Consider the following 18331-nt stretch of genomic DNA (forward strand, 5'->3'; position numbering starts at 1 on the left):
TGCATGTAGTGTGCTTTATCAAAGTTTAGTAACAAAATTTCAATAAGAGATCTTTCTAGGAATACACTTTATGTTTTATGTTTCATTATTTCTACCATCTGAAAACAAAATGAACTAGGCATCTGGAAATGCAGCAGATGAAACGTCAATTCTATATGCAAGCAAAATTAAGAACGCTAAGATGGAACATTTTGGGACACATCTGATTACTTCCCATCTGAATGATGCCTGGTAACTCATACGTCTCTTTCCTAATGTCACCCTTTTTTCCTCTCAGTGTTTAATGTTACACTTTAACATTCTAATTTATTTAAAATGTTATCGTGATTTACACAGAATTGCCATTATTTGCTGTCGTCTCCAGCAAGTAGACGAATTACTTAACCCAGGAACCTGTACTTAATACAAGTAGAGGCTATTCAAAGTGGTACACAGTGAGTATTGACGAGAGAAAGTGGATTACCGGATAAAAAATTTGGGGTGTTACTTGAAAAAGATGAACTGCTGTTCATATCTTCGTAACTAACAAATTTACAAGAAGGGCAATATGTTGGTTGATGGACGTCTGGTATGTAAACAGCATTTTCTTGATACATTTGTTGTTTTGCTTCTGAACGAAAAAACTTATTTACGGTAGCCAGAGTAAATGTGACCTTTGTATGGTAATACCTGGCAGACACTATGGCCACTTTCACACGGGACGCCACCATCTGGATGCTCGACGCCGCTTACAGCAGCCAGTCTTCTGTGTACAGAGCCGATGTGTCTCAAACATGCAAGGAGGTGGGAGACACTACGACCAAACAACTTCGACAAAATTCCGTAGGCAAGTAAAGATCGAGGTAATTGTGCTTCCGTTTTACGAAAGAAATCTAGGTCAAATGTCAGGGACGTGGTAGATTCGTTAGAGTATACTACAATACTACAACAAAAATATTTGAAAAAAATAACGGCCAAACGTTTTCTGAAATGATACGTCTGGAAGTAAGAAATACACTGAAGCGCCAAAAAAACTGATATAGACATGCGTATTCAAATACAGAGATATGTAAACTGGTAGAGCACGGCGCTGCGGTCGGCAACGCCTATATAAAAAATGTGACACTGTTGTTAGATCGATCACTGCTGCTACAATGGCAGGTTACCAAGATATAAGTGAGTTTGGGACACATCTCCGAGGTAGCGATGAAGTTGGGATTTTCCTGTACGACCATTTTCAGTGTGTGCTCTGATACTGGAGCAGTCACAATGTATGAGAAATTCTGATGTTTAACAGACGACAAAACTCGCTCTGAAAGCAGATGGCCGTTTTTCCCAGTGCTGGAAAGCTGTTAGGGAGAAAAATAGTGGAAAGGGCCGCCATGACACACACAAGGAACTTAGAAGAGAAAATTATAGCGAATACGAGGATATCAGCGAACCCTTGTTGCGATGAATAGGTTTTAAGTTGTTCTATATTGAACAAGTTATAAACTGTATGAACTTAAAAAAACTGTAAATCCGTGACAACAACACCTAGTTTCATAAAGGAAGTGTCCATGCATAGGTTTCATAGAGAACTAGCAGAAAACTATAGACCGGAATGTGTATTCCGTGCTGAAAAAAAGTCTCATTTAACAAAAAGATTAATTTATACCGCAAAATTAGCAGCAGCATTAAAGAATAACGACAGTTAGGGAAGTGGAAAGAGGTTCATGATTGTTTATATTTATTAACAATAGTATCAGCAGAAGTAACGTTTTTCATGTTAAAAGTGTAATTTATGCAAAAACCAGTGTGTGTGCTAAGAGTTTAATTTTAGCACTGAAAAGCTGACAAAATTTGGAAGTGATTTCACATATAATATTATATTTGCTTACGTTTGTACTTCCACCCTATATATGTAAGTTTCAACACAAACTTATGTTTTTTTGAATGGACACAGCATATTATTTCTTACGCAGGCAACAACATCAAAAATAGCAAAAATAATGGCGTTGGTTGCATCGCAGTACGTTAGTTGTATCCCGAAAAATTGCAGAGCGCAGTTGACGCTTGAAATAAACAAAACGCGCCGCTATTGCACATCCCGAGATGCAAGAGTGACCCGAACATATCTATGTTTGCAGCAGGAAACCCTAGTATTATTTTCGGCCATCGTGACAACAGTGAAAGTAAGATTATGTATGTCAAACACATCGCGATTATGAGCAACGTGGGGTTCATGCTTGCATCTCGAGATGTACAATAGCGGCGCATTTAGTTCATTTCAAGCGTCAACTTGGCGATGAAATTTCTCTGGATGTAACTGATGTATTGCGATGCAACCAACGTAGTTTTTTGTGATCTTTCATCTTATTGACTAAGAAATAATACGGGGCGTCTACTTAAAAAAACATAAGTGTGTTGAAACTAATATTTGCTTATCTTTTGGAATGTCTCATAGCACTTATTTTCATGAGCCCCTGTCTTACATTCATACCAGTGAAAGTCATTTTTCAGTGTATTTCTGTTAGAGAGATATTTGTGCCGAAATATTTAAGTGGGCCACGGTGTATATTATTTTTACGTGATCTGGAAGCAAATAAACTTCATTTGCCTCATGTGACCTATGCGAGAACGTAAATATCCGGCCGTCCTCTTGGCTTGGGCAATATTCGCAAGCGGTGTATGTATGAGTTCTAAGGGTGGCGAGTCGGTCGCTTTGTGAAAGTATTTAGATATTTCTAAGTGCCGAGCTATGGACTTCCAAAATTTTCGCGCGTGTCGCCTGTGAACATTTAGCAATATTTTCGAGCTGTGAACGTACGAGTATTTTTTCGTCAGGGGACGATTCCGAACTCTGAAATTTTACCGCCGACCTATAGTGCGGATTCGGACTTAAGAGTTTTGTCAGTTATCATATGAGAACTTAAACCTGCAACTCAAACAAGTTGGACTTATAACTGTTCGAGGCTTTCGAGTGACTGGGGATCTAGCTGAGATATTGCCTGGTTATTTACGTTCTCGCACAAGATAAACATTCATCCTTGGAAGTTGATTAAACTTGATGCTGCGGGTCCTAAGGAAAATAAATCTAACAGTTTCGTGAAACACAAACCGCTGTGAGTTGTGAACTTCATTACACAAATCCCTGCCTGCATTTTAGATTGGCAATTGTAATTCTTTACTGAATAATTTAGGCAAATGGGACGAGTTCACGCAGCCAGACTTTAGAAAACTCCAACATTTCACTGTGACCACTGATGGTATGCTACTAACTAAAACTTTAATGAATAGATAATTTGTACAGAAGTGCTAGGGCTCAGAGCTGGGACAGTTCAATACTTCAGTTTTACGTTTAAATTTTCAAGTTAGCAAGTGCACATAGGAATACGTCGACAGTGCGGTACAGTCGCAAGGGGGAGGCGGAGATGGAAGAGAGAGAGGGGTTGGAAGTGTGGTCAGCGTAAGGGGGAAGCAGATATTGTAAGAGAGTCGGTTGAAGAAATGGACAAAGAGAGAGGAGGAGGAGGAGGAGAGAGTGGGGGAGAAGTTGTCTAAGACAAAGGGAGGAAGAGGTGGCCACAGAGACCAGGAGAAGGAGATGTGTTCAATATATGAGTCGAACGTATGTACCGGCAAAGCCACGGGGAAAAGACTAGTGTGCAACAAAACACAACGAGCAAGCATCTATTAATTTACCATCACCTGCACCGACGATGCTCGTATGGCTTTATTTGCCGGAAGACTTGTTATGAGTCTTGTTATTTGATGCCACTTCGGTGACTTGCGCGTCTTTGTGTTGAAGATGAGACGAAATAATTCTGACGAGGGAAACACCCAGTACTCCACCGAAGAAAATCTCCGAACTGGCTTGGAATCGAATTCGGGACCCCACGACTTAGATGCTAACGACTAGACCACGAGCTGCAGACTCTTCAGGTCGTGGCGCATTCCTGCAATCGACGGTGCTCGGAGATCGAGAGGTGGGAGAGGTCTGTAGACTAATTACAGATTCTGTCTTTTCGTGAGCTCGTGAACGTCCGCGCTACCTTCATCGTACAGTGAATTTACTCAGACGGCAGTGCGAAAAATTTCGGCGAGTTGCGCTCTCGGAATTAAGAGAAGCTTGACTAAAAACATCATCAGCAAACCGAAACAACGGATATAAGATACCTGGGAAACCGGAGCCGTTAACAAATCACCTGCAGTGTTACCATTTCGAACAGTGTCAAATAGCACGTCCTCTAAAACCACTGAAACAGAGCACACGTTTGTGTTTTGTTCGTACCTTCACAATGGTCCACATAACACTTCTTAACGTATGGCCTCCCTCTCAGACATCTTCTCCAGCAGAGGCAACTGACGTCCCACTCATTAAAGTAGTAACAGCAAAATGGACGTCTGGATACTGCAGCTTTTTCTTTTTTATAAAGCAAAAAGGGTTTTGTAACAAGAATATTCTTAGGAACGCGACGATAATGCCTTACTGGATATTTTTACGACACCAGGAAGAACTGGTGCATCTCGTTTACCAACTTACCATTTTGAGCAGCACTCTCGGCCTCAAAGCAATCCTTCGAGACCGGCAGCGAATCGAATCTACAACGAAACTGATCGCTGCTTCCGAGCGAATGAGCTAAACGATCAAGTCTGTGCTCACATGCGCTTTAATTGCCCAAATGGTTCCCATTCATTTGCAGCCATTATGTTTAATCCGAGGCGTAGTGTCGCTGGATAAAAGGCCGCTGATTGAGTAGAGCAGATGGAGGGACAGTATGCGCCTGTGAGGGGAGTATCATTACCCGATGAGCGGAGCGCACCTGTGCAATCGTTACCACATTGGCCTCCACGCGGCGGCGGCACTGCCTGTACGCTGGCGCAGCCAATTTTAACAGACGTTGTGTATAGCTTTTACTGCAGAAATGTAGTATTGAGCGCAGCAAAAGCATATTAACGTCTTACACTACTAAATTCTCAACATGGTATGAAAGAATGCTGCTTCTGAAGAAGTCTTCCGTTGAAGTCTTGTGTGATACCGTTGTTCGACAAAGAGAAGACATATGCTACTGATCTATGGAGCATTTAAATAAGCAGAACAAGAATTGCAATAATTTTTTCTTATTTACAATATTAGTACATGTAGTGTAACACCAATATCAATTGTAAGTACTATATACTGCGTAATTATGTGTATGTAACTATGAAGTGGATCTTCTTTACTAATGAACACTTAATTGTCAGAGAGGAAGTGGAAGTTTGTAATATATGTATTATGGAAACTAAAACAATGGAACTTAATAAAATATTTATGTTCAGAAAGAGAAATTGTACTCTCAAAACCAGTTCATGCTTAGGGATCTTTTATAGCACAAAAGGTGTAGGGAACCCCCTCCGCTACGGAAGTGGCCTGGTGCGTTAAAAGGTAGTTTTGGTGGTCGATCTGGGCGGCTACTGGGTGAGCACGTTACGCAGTCAGTGGCTAGCCATTGTACGGTTAACATCGAGGGTGCCAGGTGAGGCATTTGAAAGCCAGTTTATATTGAAATTGCCTCGGATGTGGTTTCGGTCATCGTATGGTGCTCTTGTTTTTATGGAATGGCCCTAAAATGCTAAAGAAATCCGACACATTTCCATAATAGTGAGAATATAAAAAGTGTTTATGCAGTGTCATTTAACTTCACTTGTGGAGTTTGTATGTTATGAAGACCATTCAGCATCAAGAGTGAGAGACCAGATAGCCGCCACGAGCGTGTCACCACTATTGCGCCACTGCTCCGCCCACTTCAGGAACTCAGACATGTATCATAGCATGAACCAGTATGTTTGTGTGAGAGTTTTTCAATAATAATTCCAGTGATATAAAGGTGTGTGTGAACCTTAAAATTGTCCTGATCATGAAACCAATGTAGGGTCCCATCCCAAACGAGCAGAAGACAGAGTATACTGTTTCTGAATAACTATTGATTCGTGTGTGCATTAAATGTGACAAAGTTCAGTGCCAAAGTGTATAAACGTTCCTAGTTAAATTATCTTGTTAAATTTTCCTTTGATTATTACTATGAACTATTTTCTGAAGTTAATTGAACTTAATATTTGAATTACCTGCTTTAAAGTGTGTATATATAAATTGTTTAAAGTGGGGTTAACAATGTAAAGACAGTTTCAGTTTATGGGTCCACACTATATTCTTTTCTGTTATAAGGAAGATAAACGGAATATTGCACTTGCTAATGAAATCTGACATATTTCCATAATAGTGAGCATATAAGAAGTGTTAATGCAGTGTCGTTTAACTTCACTTGTGGAGTTTGTATGTTAGTTAAACTAGGGCTCTTGTCATACCCAATTTTAGTCTCGTGATGTCTTGAGTAACATCTTAGTGCTGAATTGGTTAATGACTGAAATAGTAACTATTACTGCTATGAGTGAAATATCATTTAACTTCCTATGATTGCTGATTTGTGGAAATAGTAACTACTGCTACCCAGTTCGTCCGGTAGTCTTGTGTATTCATTGCACTATTTAAAAGGAGTATTAACGAACGTCACTTTAGCTACTCAGTTTCATTTTTCTTTAAACTTAATGTTTCAAATTATTGTGCCTAATTAGGCTGGCGACCAATTTCTATTTAAATACTCGTAGCCCGTAAAAAAGTAATCAGCACCTAGTTTTTAAGTGTAGTGCTTTCATGAATGTTAACACTAATGATGTATACATATCCTGTAAACTGATTCTTTCCACCTCATTTCCATAATAGAATCGTTCAGATGATTTGCGGAATATACAACTAACTACCTTATAATCACAAATTCCCAGTTATGTCGGAAACGATTCTTTTGAGACCTCGTAAATATGCTGGAACGTTCTTGCATCTAAGACTATTATCGTATATTTTGGCCTATGTCAGTTTTCGCTGCTAATTATTTTTATCCTGTATACAAAATATACACTTGCCGCCCCTCTCGGGTTGACGGTTCCAAGCAGGCAAGCTATTGAAATAGTAGACCACAATAAAGGACTTTAAATGTTTATGAAGATCGTTCTTTGATTCCAATTCGTGTCTGGAAACAGTGGGTGGTGTCCCTTGTTCTCTAAACACGACTCTGCAGAATGTTCTTGAGCTCACACCACAAATAATTTTTATTACACATTTTTGGACACGGAATACTTTAGCTTGGCCTGGTGAGTTACCCCTCCCCCCCAAAAAAGAGATCTCATATGACATCATGAATGAAAGTAAGCATATTATGCTAGTCTTTTTTTATACCACCTATGTCCGACACCATTTGCGTTGCAGAGAGAGATTTGTTCGGAAACTCAGCAGTTCTGCGATATGAACCTCCCAGATTGATTTATTATCAAGCTGTAATCCCAAAAATTTAACACACTCAACTTCTTCTACCACTTAGTCATCATATTGTAAGCATATATTGGCGGTTAACCTCTTACGAGGTTGGAACTGCATGTAGTGTGATTTATCAAAGTTTAGTAACAAAATTTCAATAAGAGATCTTTCTAGGAATACACTTTCTGTTTTCTGTTTCATTATTTCTACCATCTGAAAACAAAATGAACTAGGCATCTGGAAATGCAGCAGATGAAACGTCATTTCTATATGCAAGAAAAATTAAGAACGCTAAGATGGAACATTTTGGGACATATCTGATTACTTCCCATCTGAATGATGCCTGGTAACTCATACGTCTCTTTCCTAATGTCACCCTTTTTTCCTCTCAGTGTTTAATGTTACACTTTAACATTCTAATTTATTTAAAATGTTATCGTGATTTACACAGAATTGCCATTATTTGCTGTCGTCTCCAGCAAGTAGACGAATTACTTAACCCAGGAACCTGTACTTAATACAAGTAGAGGCTATTCAAAGTTACACATGACTGGTACACTGTGAGTCTTGAGGAGAGAAAGTGGATTACCGGATAAAAAATTTGGGATGTTACTTGAAAAAGATGCACTGCTTTTCATATCTTCGTAACTAACAAATTTACAAGAAGGGCAATATGTTGGTTGGTGTACGTCTGTTATGTAAACAGCATTTTCTTGATACATTTGTTATTTTGCTTCTGAACAAAAAAACTTATTTACGGTAGCCAGAGTAAATGTGACCTTTGTATGGTAATACCTGTCAGACACTAAGGCCACTTTCACACGGGACGCCACCATCTGGATGCTCGACGCCGCTTACAGCAGCCAGTCTTCTGTGTACAGAGCCGATGTGTCTCAAACATGCAAGGAGGTGGGAGACACTACGACCAAACAACTTCGACAAAATTCCGTAGGCAAGTAAAGATCGAGGTAATTGTGCTTCCGTTTTACGAAAGAAATCTAGGTCAAATGTCAAGGACGTGGTAGATTCGTTAGAGTATACTACAATACTACAACAAAAATGTTTGAAAAAATAACGGCCAAATGTTTTGTGAAATGATACATCTGAAAGTAAGAAATACACAATAAAGAGGAAAAAATGTGAATACACATTCGTATTCGTCCTGCTCTTGCTTTTTTTTCCCACAAGCCAAAACGTTGGAAGCAGTCCTTGTTACACTGAACGTAATTGCTAACCCGTTATATCGTCAGCGTATTTCGCGTCGCTGGGCGTTAGCGCCATGGTAAGTGTTCCCCTCGGAGTAATATAGACAGCTACGGATCCAATCCGCAGGTAATTCCCGTCCGCCCTTCGTAACTCTATAAGCGTTTGTCATGAAGTTCATTTTAAGAAATCCCACAGTGCCTCTTCTGGGGCCATTCTGGTTACAGATACCCTCTTGAGCTCGTTGTTTATACTCGTATATTTATGCTCCTATAACTTTCTAACATTTCTATTTCCGTAGATTTCGGCTATTAAATTATTACACCTGCTGTTTCTGATACAAATGTGATTATGCCCACGCCGCTGGAAACGCAGAATATCAAACAGTTCGCACGAGCGTCCGCATCTCGTGGTCGTGCGGTAGCGTTCTCGCTTCCCACGCCCGGGTTCCCGGGTTCGATTCCCGGCGGGGTCAGGGATTTTCTCTGCCTCGTGATGGCTGGGTGTTGTGTGCTGTCCTTAGGTTAGTTAGGTTTAAGTAGTTCTAAGTTCTAGGGGACTTATGACCACAGCAGTTGAGTCCCATAGTGCTCAGAGCCATTTGAACCATTTTTTAGTTCGCACGAGCCAGAAGTTCTTACAGTAAACTGGTGAGCCAAAGCATTAAGGCAACCTGTGTGTTGGTCCACCTTTGTAACTCTGTGCACCAGCGATTCAGTGTGGCATGGGTTCAACAAGTTGTTTTTAGGTTTTCAGAGGTATGTACATTCATACTCATAAAGTAAGGATAATTGCAGAATTTGGTGCCACACAACGTGGCACTACACAAAACTGGCGCTAATAGTATAGGCACACAGGGAACACACACGACACAGATCTGTAAGTCCACGGTATTGGTGATAAGTTGAGAAAACCGTCCCGAAACACATGTACTACAAAACGCCACTGTTTCCTGCTCATGTACCTCGACATCAATATGGGATATGATCACCATGCACATCACAGGCCGCACAACGGGTTGGCATACTCTGGATCAGGTGGTCGAGTAACTGCTGGGGTATAGCCTCCCATTCTTGCACCAGTGCCTGTCGGAGCTCCTGAAGTGTCGTAGGGGTTTGAAGACTTGCAGCGATACGTCGATCGAGAGCATCCCAAACGTGCGCGATGGGGTTTAGGTCTGGAGAATAGGCAGGCCACTCCATTCGCCTGACATCTTCTGTTTCAAGGTACTCTTCCTCGATGGCAACTCGATGGGGTCGTGCGTTATCATCTATCAGGAGGAAGATGGGACCCACTGCACCCCTAAAAAGGCTTACATACTGGTGCAAAATGACGTCCCGATACGCTGGTCCTGTTAAAAGTTCCTCTGTCAAAGACATTCAGGGGTGTACGTGCACCAATCATAATCCCGCCCCACACCATCAAACCACGACCTCCATACAGGTCCCTTTCAAGGACATTAAGGGGTTGTTATCTGGTTCCTGGTTCACGTCAGATGAAAACCCGGCGAGAATCACTGTTCAGACTGTACCTGGACTTGTCAGTGATCATAACTTGGGACCACTGTTCCAATGACCATGTACTATGTTCTTGACACTCGGCTTTACGGGCACTCCAGTGACCAGTGACCAGGGGTCAGTGGAATGTACCTTGCAGGTCTCCGGGCGAATAAACCATGTCTGTTCAGTCGTCCGTAGACTGTGTGTCAGGAGACAACTGTTCCAGTGGCTGCGGTAAGGTCCCGAGTAAGGCGCCCAGCAATACTCCGTGGCCGTCTGGGGGCACTGATGAGATATTGGTCTTATTGTGGTGTTGTACACTGTGGACGTCCCGTACTGTAGCCTCTGGATATGTTTCCTGTCTGCTGGAATCGTTGCCATAATCTTGATCACACTTTTTGGCACACGGAGGGCGCGTGGCACGACCTGCTGTGTTTGACCAGTTTCCAGTCACTCTAGTATTCTACCCCTCATAACGTCATCAATATGTGTTTTTTGAGCCATTTTCAACACACAGTGACCATTAGCACGTCTGAAAACGTCTGCACACTTACTCGCTGCACCGTACTCATACATGCACCATGCACTGCGTATGTGGACTGCTACCAGCGCCACCGAGCTACGATCGCAAGTCAAATGCACCGCATTGTCATATCCCCAGGTGATTTAAATCAGCAAACCGCCCACCAGAGCGTTGTTTCACCATGTATCAGCATTATCCTTAATTTATCAGTTTGCGTGTAAAACGACATGTCTACGCACAGATCAAGCAATGCTGTAAATTATGGGCAGATAGTGATGGTGGAGCTGGCGTCCTATAACGTCCCCACACGTGTTCCATCGGGATCATATCAGGGGAATTTGGTGGTCAAGACATCTGAGTGAGTTCACTAACACACCGCTCAGACCACTGCAGCACGGTTCTAGTCTTGAGACATCGACAGTTTTGCTGCTGGAAGACGCCACCGCCGTCGGGAAGACATTAAGTATGAATGGGTACACACTGCGCGCAATGATGTCCACGTATATTTTGACTGTGTGTTACCGTATTTACCTTCTGAAATAACTATATTTCGGCTTTTATGTCATTTCAAGTACAATGTTAGAAGTTCTAAGACCATTAAAATATCATATCTGTTACTATCACAGGTTCGATGGAAGCTCAGGTGAATGTCCCCCGTAGCGCAATACTACCGCCAACGGCCTGCGTCCGTGATGCAGTGCATGTTGAGCCGATGTGTGCCTGATTGATGGCATACCCGGAAACGAACTTCAACCTGGTGTAAGAACAAACGTAATTCATGCGACCAGGCGACACGCTACCATTAGTCCTCGATCCTATTACGATTATCAGGTACCCACCGTAAACATAAGTCATTGCGTCAATATGGGATCAGCAGGTGTCTTCTGATAGAGAGCGCCATGTTCCGTATTCACTGAACTGTGTGATCAGAAACACTTGCGCCTGAACGAGCATTGTACACTTTCGTCGGATCTTCTTTCTTTAAAGGGCGTGCAAGTTCTGACCTCCGCGTTCTGTGATCAGACGTGGACGTCCAACACACTATCGACTGGAATGAGATTTTCACTCTGCAGCGGAGTGTGCACTGATATGAAACTTCCTGGCAAATTGAAACTGTGTGCCGGACCGAGACTCGAACTCGGGACCTTTGCCTTTCGCGGGCAAGTGCTCTACCATCTGAGCTACCCAAGCACGACTCACTCCCCGTCCTCACAGCTTTACTTCCGCCATTACCTCGTCTCCTACTTTCCAAACTTCACAGAAGCTCTCCGCTGCAGAGTGAAAATCTCATTCTGGGAACATCTCCCAGGCTGTGGCTAAGCCATGTCTCCGCAATATCCTTTCTTCTAGGAGTGCTAGTTTCTCAAGGTTCGCATGAGAGCTTTTGTGAAGTTTGGAAAGTAGGAGACGAGGTACTGGCGGAAGTAAAGCTGTGAGGACGGGACGTGAGTCGTGCTTGGGTAGCTCAGTGGGAGGGCACTTGCCCACGAAAGGCAAAGGTCCCAAGTTCGAGTCTCGCTCTGGCACACAGTCTTAGTCTGCCAAGAAGTTTCGCACTGTCGACTACTCGTTGTTTCACCGTTCTCCAAACACTTTACACAGATACTCACGTATCCGACCAGCTTCGCAGTTTCCGGGACGTTCATTCCCAGACGCCAGGTGTTAACAACCTGTCCTACGTAAAAGTAGCTCATGACGGTGAATTTTTTCGCTTTCGGCGCGACCGCATCCAACAGAGCAGTTGGAGGAGCTTTTGGAAGGAAAGGATCTTCGGCGAATGGACTGGCCTTGCCGTTCCACCGACTTAAATCTCATTGCAGGATGAAGCGAGGAGACATTGCAGCCCGCCCACTTGCTCGAGCTACCATCTAGCAGTCGTTAAACGCGCTGCTGGAGGAATGGACTGCCCTGCTACAAAACTCCTCACCAATCTTGTGGCCTGGACGGGAGCACGAAGCAAAGAATGCCCTGCCGCCCGTGGTCACAACGCACACCTTTAAGAACGATATCCTTCCTATTGTAATGTACAGCGAAGCATCACAAATGGCGGTGACTTCAGGGTAATTATTACCTTTGAGTACAAGTGTCATTTACGTTCGTCTCATTCCGTATGTCCCTGTTACCATCTTTACTATACTGTATCATATCCATTTACGTTTGGTCCAGGTGTCATCGGGCTCTCTTGCTTGGCAGTGACACAACACGAGGAAGTCTTCAGAATCTAATAGTCATGATTGTGTGTCTTCAGTCTGCATTAGTCTTTAGATTGTAGTCAGATAAGGGTTTTGTAGAGAAATAACTTTGATAGGCAATAGAGACATCTCTGTATTTTAAAATCATTTTTATTGCGATCTAGCCGTTCGAGCTGGGTTACGTCCCTTGTTAACAGAACAACTCAACTCGTCGTAGAGGTTGGCGATGTGCATGTGAAATCTGAGGAGGAGAAAGCATAGCGGACGCTCAGAAATTTCATGGCTGTGAAAACTGCACTAAAGTTAACACAATAAACATGCTCCGACGGCGTCCATGAGCGCAGCTGGTGTAATTAAATTCACTACTTGACAAAAAGGGAAGCACCCAGAAGGGAAGGAGGAAACGGAATGAAACGTCACGGGTTGGCAGGGTATGTTATGATATTTCAGTGGTTAGAAAATATAGTTGAGTTTTTATGCATTATTTGAACAGGTGACACTGATTCAGCAGTCTCGGTTGTGGAGTGGGATGGCTGACCCAAGGGAAAAAACAGCGTTATTCGCAATGTAAGAACAATCATAACAGTTCATTAAATAAAACTGTACAGGAAAATATGGAAAGGAATTCATTTTTAATTACGAAAAAAAGAATCAACTACTGAGGCAGTTACATCAGAAGGAATTATTACTAGAAAACCTCCTTAGAGAAGAGGATGGTTGCATTCCCTTTCTTGACGTGTTGGTTAGGAGGAAGGATGATGTATCATTTGTACATGCAGTCTACAGGAAACGTACTCACACCGACTTGTACTTACAGGCTAATAGTTGTCACCATCCGGCTCAGCATGAAGGGGTGCTTCGTACCTTGGCACAGTGGACACATTCGTTTCTGACGCTGAGACTTTGCCAGCTGAGCTGTCCCATCTTGAAGTTACATTTCGTCAAAATGGTTATAATGATAGACAGACAGAACGTGCGTTGCGCTATCGACCAACTGTACATCGGGTGATTGATGATAATTCTGAGTCAACACCTAAGTCTACTGCCTTTTTGCCTTACGTAGGAAACACGTCCAACAAGATCGGTCGTATTTTACGAAAATACGATGTGAAATGTGTTTTCCGACCTCCATTTAAAATTAGAGCACTTTTGACTTCCGTTAAGGATGATCTTGGACTGCGTAAGGCGGGTGTATATCGTATTCCTTGTAGCTGCGGCATGGCATATATTGGTCAAACTATCAGGACCGTGGAGGACCGATGTACTGAGCATAAACGGCACACACGATTACAGCAGCCAAATACGTTGATCTGCTATTGCCGAACGTCACCCCATGTTATATAATAACACCGAGATATTGGCATGCACGTCCAGCTATTGGGACAGTGTTATTAGGGAGGCAGTTGAGATTAAATTAGCGAGCAACCTCGTTAACAGGGATGGAGGTTTCTTTTAAACTTTGTTTGGAATCCGGCTCTCTCCCTTGTCAAAAAACAGAGGGGCAGGGTCAATGCTACCTCACCTGCGAATTCATAGTCTCACTATCGATAGCTCTGACTTTGGTCATCTTTGGTGGCACTAGTGTTCAGTGTGTGTTATCTTTCCTGCTTCAGTCCGAGAACCGAGGTTTTAAATTTGCATGTACGCCGCATGTCCGTTGCAGTTTGCCTTGAAAATGGCGGGGTGTACTCCCGCCGAAATATCGGCGGTCGCTGAAAGTGTTACCTGGCTGAATTCCCGGAAGTTATTTGAAAGTTGCATACGCCAGGAGAAACTCAACTTCTGTCAAATGCTGATAGGGCGCTTTGCTGCCAGAAACACAATAACTGTGAACATTAACGTTCATTTAGGTGAGACAGGTGGTGGCCCCAACTAAACTTCATCCGTCGGTAACCCAACCAAGAGATAGTCACGGACCGACCGACCAAACGACTTGCTAGCCACCAATCGCTACATGAAAACTCAAAGGCCAAACTGTTACGGACGTGATTATCCACAGTGAAATATGTATTAAGCTGTCAAAACTACACACCGTGTTTGACAGAGCCAACAGGTGAGGAAAGGACACTGCCTGAAATTACATTAGTGGCCAGGGCAGGAAACCGGAACACCAACGGCCACAAGGCAAAAAATTCCGCTGGTACACTTGAATTTGAAATAAGGTAATATAGTTAACTCCACCAAAAAAGAACACTGCCTGAATTTACGTCAGTGGCCAGGGCAGGTAACCAGAACACTAACGGCCACAAGGCAGAAAATTACGCTGGTGCACTTGAATTGTAGTGAAACAATATAGTTAATTCCACCGCATGGCGGCTCGATTTCACCACTGCAGACACTCGGTGTTGCTCACAGGAGAAGTTCCCCAATAGCGAACCACCAAAACGAACGACACAACATGAAGGGACGTTGCTTGGGTACTTAAAACACCACTCAACTTTGACGTCCTGGGTCCGTGAGCCACGAAGTTCGTAGCGATCGGACAGCTCCACACACGCTCAGACACTGCATAGGGACCGTCAACGGACCCAGCCGACTGCGCCGCACGGAGATATCCTCCCTGGTCTGCACCAACCGAACGACTGCCCGCACACACCGTAGCCGTAAACTATATGCGCAAGACCAAAGATGGTACACGGTGCAAATATCGACACACATTGCTGCTGCCACACGTAGGAGTAGTAAGAACCACGGCATCACCGAACAACGGCGGGAATCCAAACACAGACAGCCAAGTTCAAGGTGTTCGGAGTGAGCACGGCTCAATGCCGTACAGCACCAGATTTGCAGCTGGTGGCCATATTTGCAACTAATTTTTTTCCACCGTAAACCGGTTCCGTGTTAATGCCATAGCATATCTACGAAGTTTCGCTGTCATACAATAATTACACCTCACATTGGACGTCTGTGAGTAGCTGCACTTTAATTATAAGCACTTGATACATACTCTGGTGTGCAAAAGTTATGAACGATAGAAACATTCGCATGATGTGTTGCTGCCAGGTAGTATAGCTCGATGAAACGTGGATCATATGTAGAAGGAACTACTACAGAAGGTATCAAAGAAATATGGAAGACGAAGATATAGGACACTTCAGTTCAAAGACAATTATTACACTGAAATCATCGTGACTCGTGATTGTCCATGGACATTACAAACGGCGGGACATCGTTCTTAATAGGGTGAGCTATCACAACTGATGGCAATGCATGCTCTGCAATGTGCTCCTACGGTGGCCATAATGATGGTGAGGAGTTCGTGGGGTAGGGTATTCCATTCCTCTACTAGCGCGGTTGACAAGTGCTGAACTGTCGTTGGCGCATATGAACGAGCCACAACACGTCTCCCCAACGCATCCCACACTTGCTCGATGGGATTTTATTCGAAGGAATGCCGATATCATCTCGTTCCCAACCCCCCACCTCCACTTTGATGCGGTCGCGCGTTTTCGTTCATAAAAATGAAATCAGAGCCGAATGCACTCCTGAAAAGATGCTCATGGGGAAGCAGTACAGTTTTAAAATGGCGTTGACCTGAGTGTACACCACCTTCCTAGATTTGGAAGTCAGTACGCGCACGCAACATTGTCCATCCCATATCGTAACACCTGGACTACCCCCCCCCCCCCCCCCCCTGCGGGTCTGGGGTAAGAATAGGCCCGAGGTATTCCTGCCTGTCGTAAGAGGCGACTCAGAGGAGTTTCAACCGTTTCGGCCTTTCATGTGATGGTCCCCCTTGGGGTTTGACCTCCATTTTTCCAAATTCTACAGAAGTACGAGCCTTTTGGGAAAGGACGCCTTACGTGGTGTCTCACTGGTCCTCAGTGCACCAAGACCTTGGCACTCAGCATTGTAACGGCGTTGTAACCACACCCACTATTCCTCAAATTGGGCCTAAATGCCTGATGGGTTGCACAAGTTACGCCCATAGTGCGTCCCCATCTGCACCTACGATCATGATGGACTTTCCATGGCACCCGAAATCCAGCACGGTAGCCAGCCCGTTGTGGTGGGGTCGTCATGTACCCTCTAGGTTGTAGCCCCCTGACAACACAGGGATCATACTGCCGATACCTGAGCTGCACCCTCCCCACGTCGGCCAAGGAGTAGATGCCCGTCTCCTTGGGGCATCAGGACTCCCGGCAACGGTCATACTGCCAGGTGGCCCTTGCTGAGGCTGGGTGGCGCCCGTGGGGAGAGCCCCTGGTCGGAGTGGGTGGTATCGGGGCGGACGTTTCGCAGATGAAACATCAACATGTATCGGGTCGCTCTGTGGCCGAGTCTTTTAAAAAGAAAGGTACTGTCTTTGGTTCTGGTTCTCCTGCCCTTTTCCGCTTGGCCACTCCCTGGGAGGAAGGACAGGCCCGCCGGCTTGGGGCGAAGTACTTCCCCCACTATTTAGTCTGTTCTCGGACCGATGGGGGGATGTTCGCCACCTCCAAGCCCATGTTCTTTGTCCAGCACATCGAGGACGTCTTCGGGGAAATCGAGGCTCTCAGTAAAATGCGTTCGGGGTCCGTTCTTATAAAGACCACCTCCGCCACTCAGTCGGCGGCGCTCCAGGTGTGCGACCGACTAGGGGACATCCCAGTGTCCATTGTCCCACATCTGGCACTGAATAGGATGCAGGGGGTTATTTTTCATCGGGACCTCCTGCTGCAATCTCATGAGGAGCTCAGGGCCAACCTGGAGCACCGAGGCGTGCATTTCGTCCGGCGAGTCCAGCGCGGCCCCAAAGACCGTCGCACCGATACCGGGGCCTTTATCCTTGCCTTCGAGGGGGATGTTCTCCCGGAGAAGGTAAAGGTGATGTGCTACCGGTGCGACATGTGACCTTACGTCCCGCCTCCTATGTGCTGCTTTCGGTGTTTGCGCTTTGGGCAGATGTCATCACGGTGTGAGGCTGAGCCCCTTTGTGGCGATTGTTGACGTCCTCTTCATGAGCAACATACATGCACCCCACCACCTCGGTGCGTCAATTGTCCTGGCATCCACTCACCTAGATCTTTAGACTGCCCCGCGTATCAGATGGAGAAGAATATTCAAGAATTAAAAACTTTGTATCGCCTCTCTTATTCTGAGGCCAGGAAGAAGTATGACCGCCTCCATCCCGCGACGTTGACAACTTCGTTTGCCTCAGTCATGTCCACTCATTCCACAGTATCCTCACCCCTATCCTGTCCCCCCTCCACCTCCTCACCCCATTCGGGGTCTATGCCTCCGCCTCCCAAATCCCTCCCTTCCAAATCCTCCTCCCTCGCGGCCCCTGCCCCCTCTGCCCCAGGGGCCACCCTTCCTCCTCCTCCCCCACTGCCGCCTGAGAAGCGATCCTCTTCTCAGGCGTCCATCGGGGAAACGTTCCAGACCCTGGCTTCCGAGGTCTGGTGTTCCAAAACGGACCCCGCGCGTGAGGACCTTCTTCGGGTCCAGCCCACCATCCCTGTGCCTCATCGGACTTCCCAGAAGGCCTCCAAGAAGTAGTTTTTATCCCCCTTTCCACCCCAGCGCGTTTCGTCTGACGCTCCATCCGTGAGTCGCTGCTCCCGGCCGTCCTCAGTTTTGCCGGGACGCTCTGCTGCCAGGCGCTCAGCTGGCCTCTCGTCGG

Source organism: Schistocerca serialis, chromosome 2 (assembly GCF_023864345.2).
Source record: "Schistocerca serialis cubense isolate TAMUIC-IGC-003099 chromosome 2, iqSchSeri2.2, whole genome shotgun sequence".
Lineage (NCBI taxonomy): Eukaryota > Metazoa > Arthropoda > Insecta > Orthoptera > Acrididae > Schistocerca > Schistocerca serialis.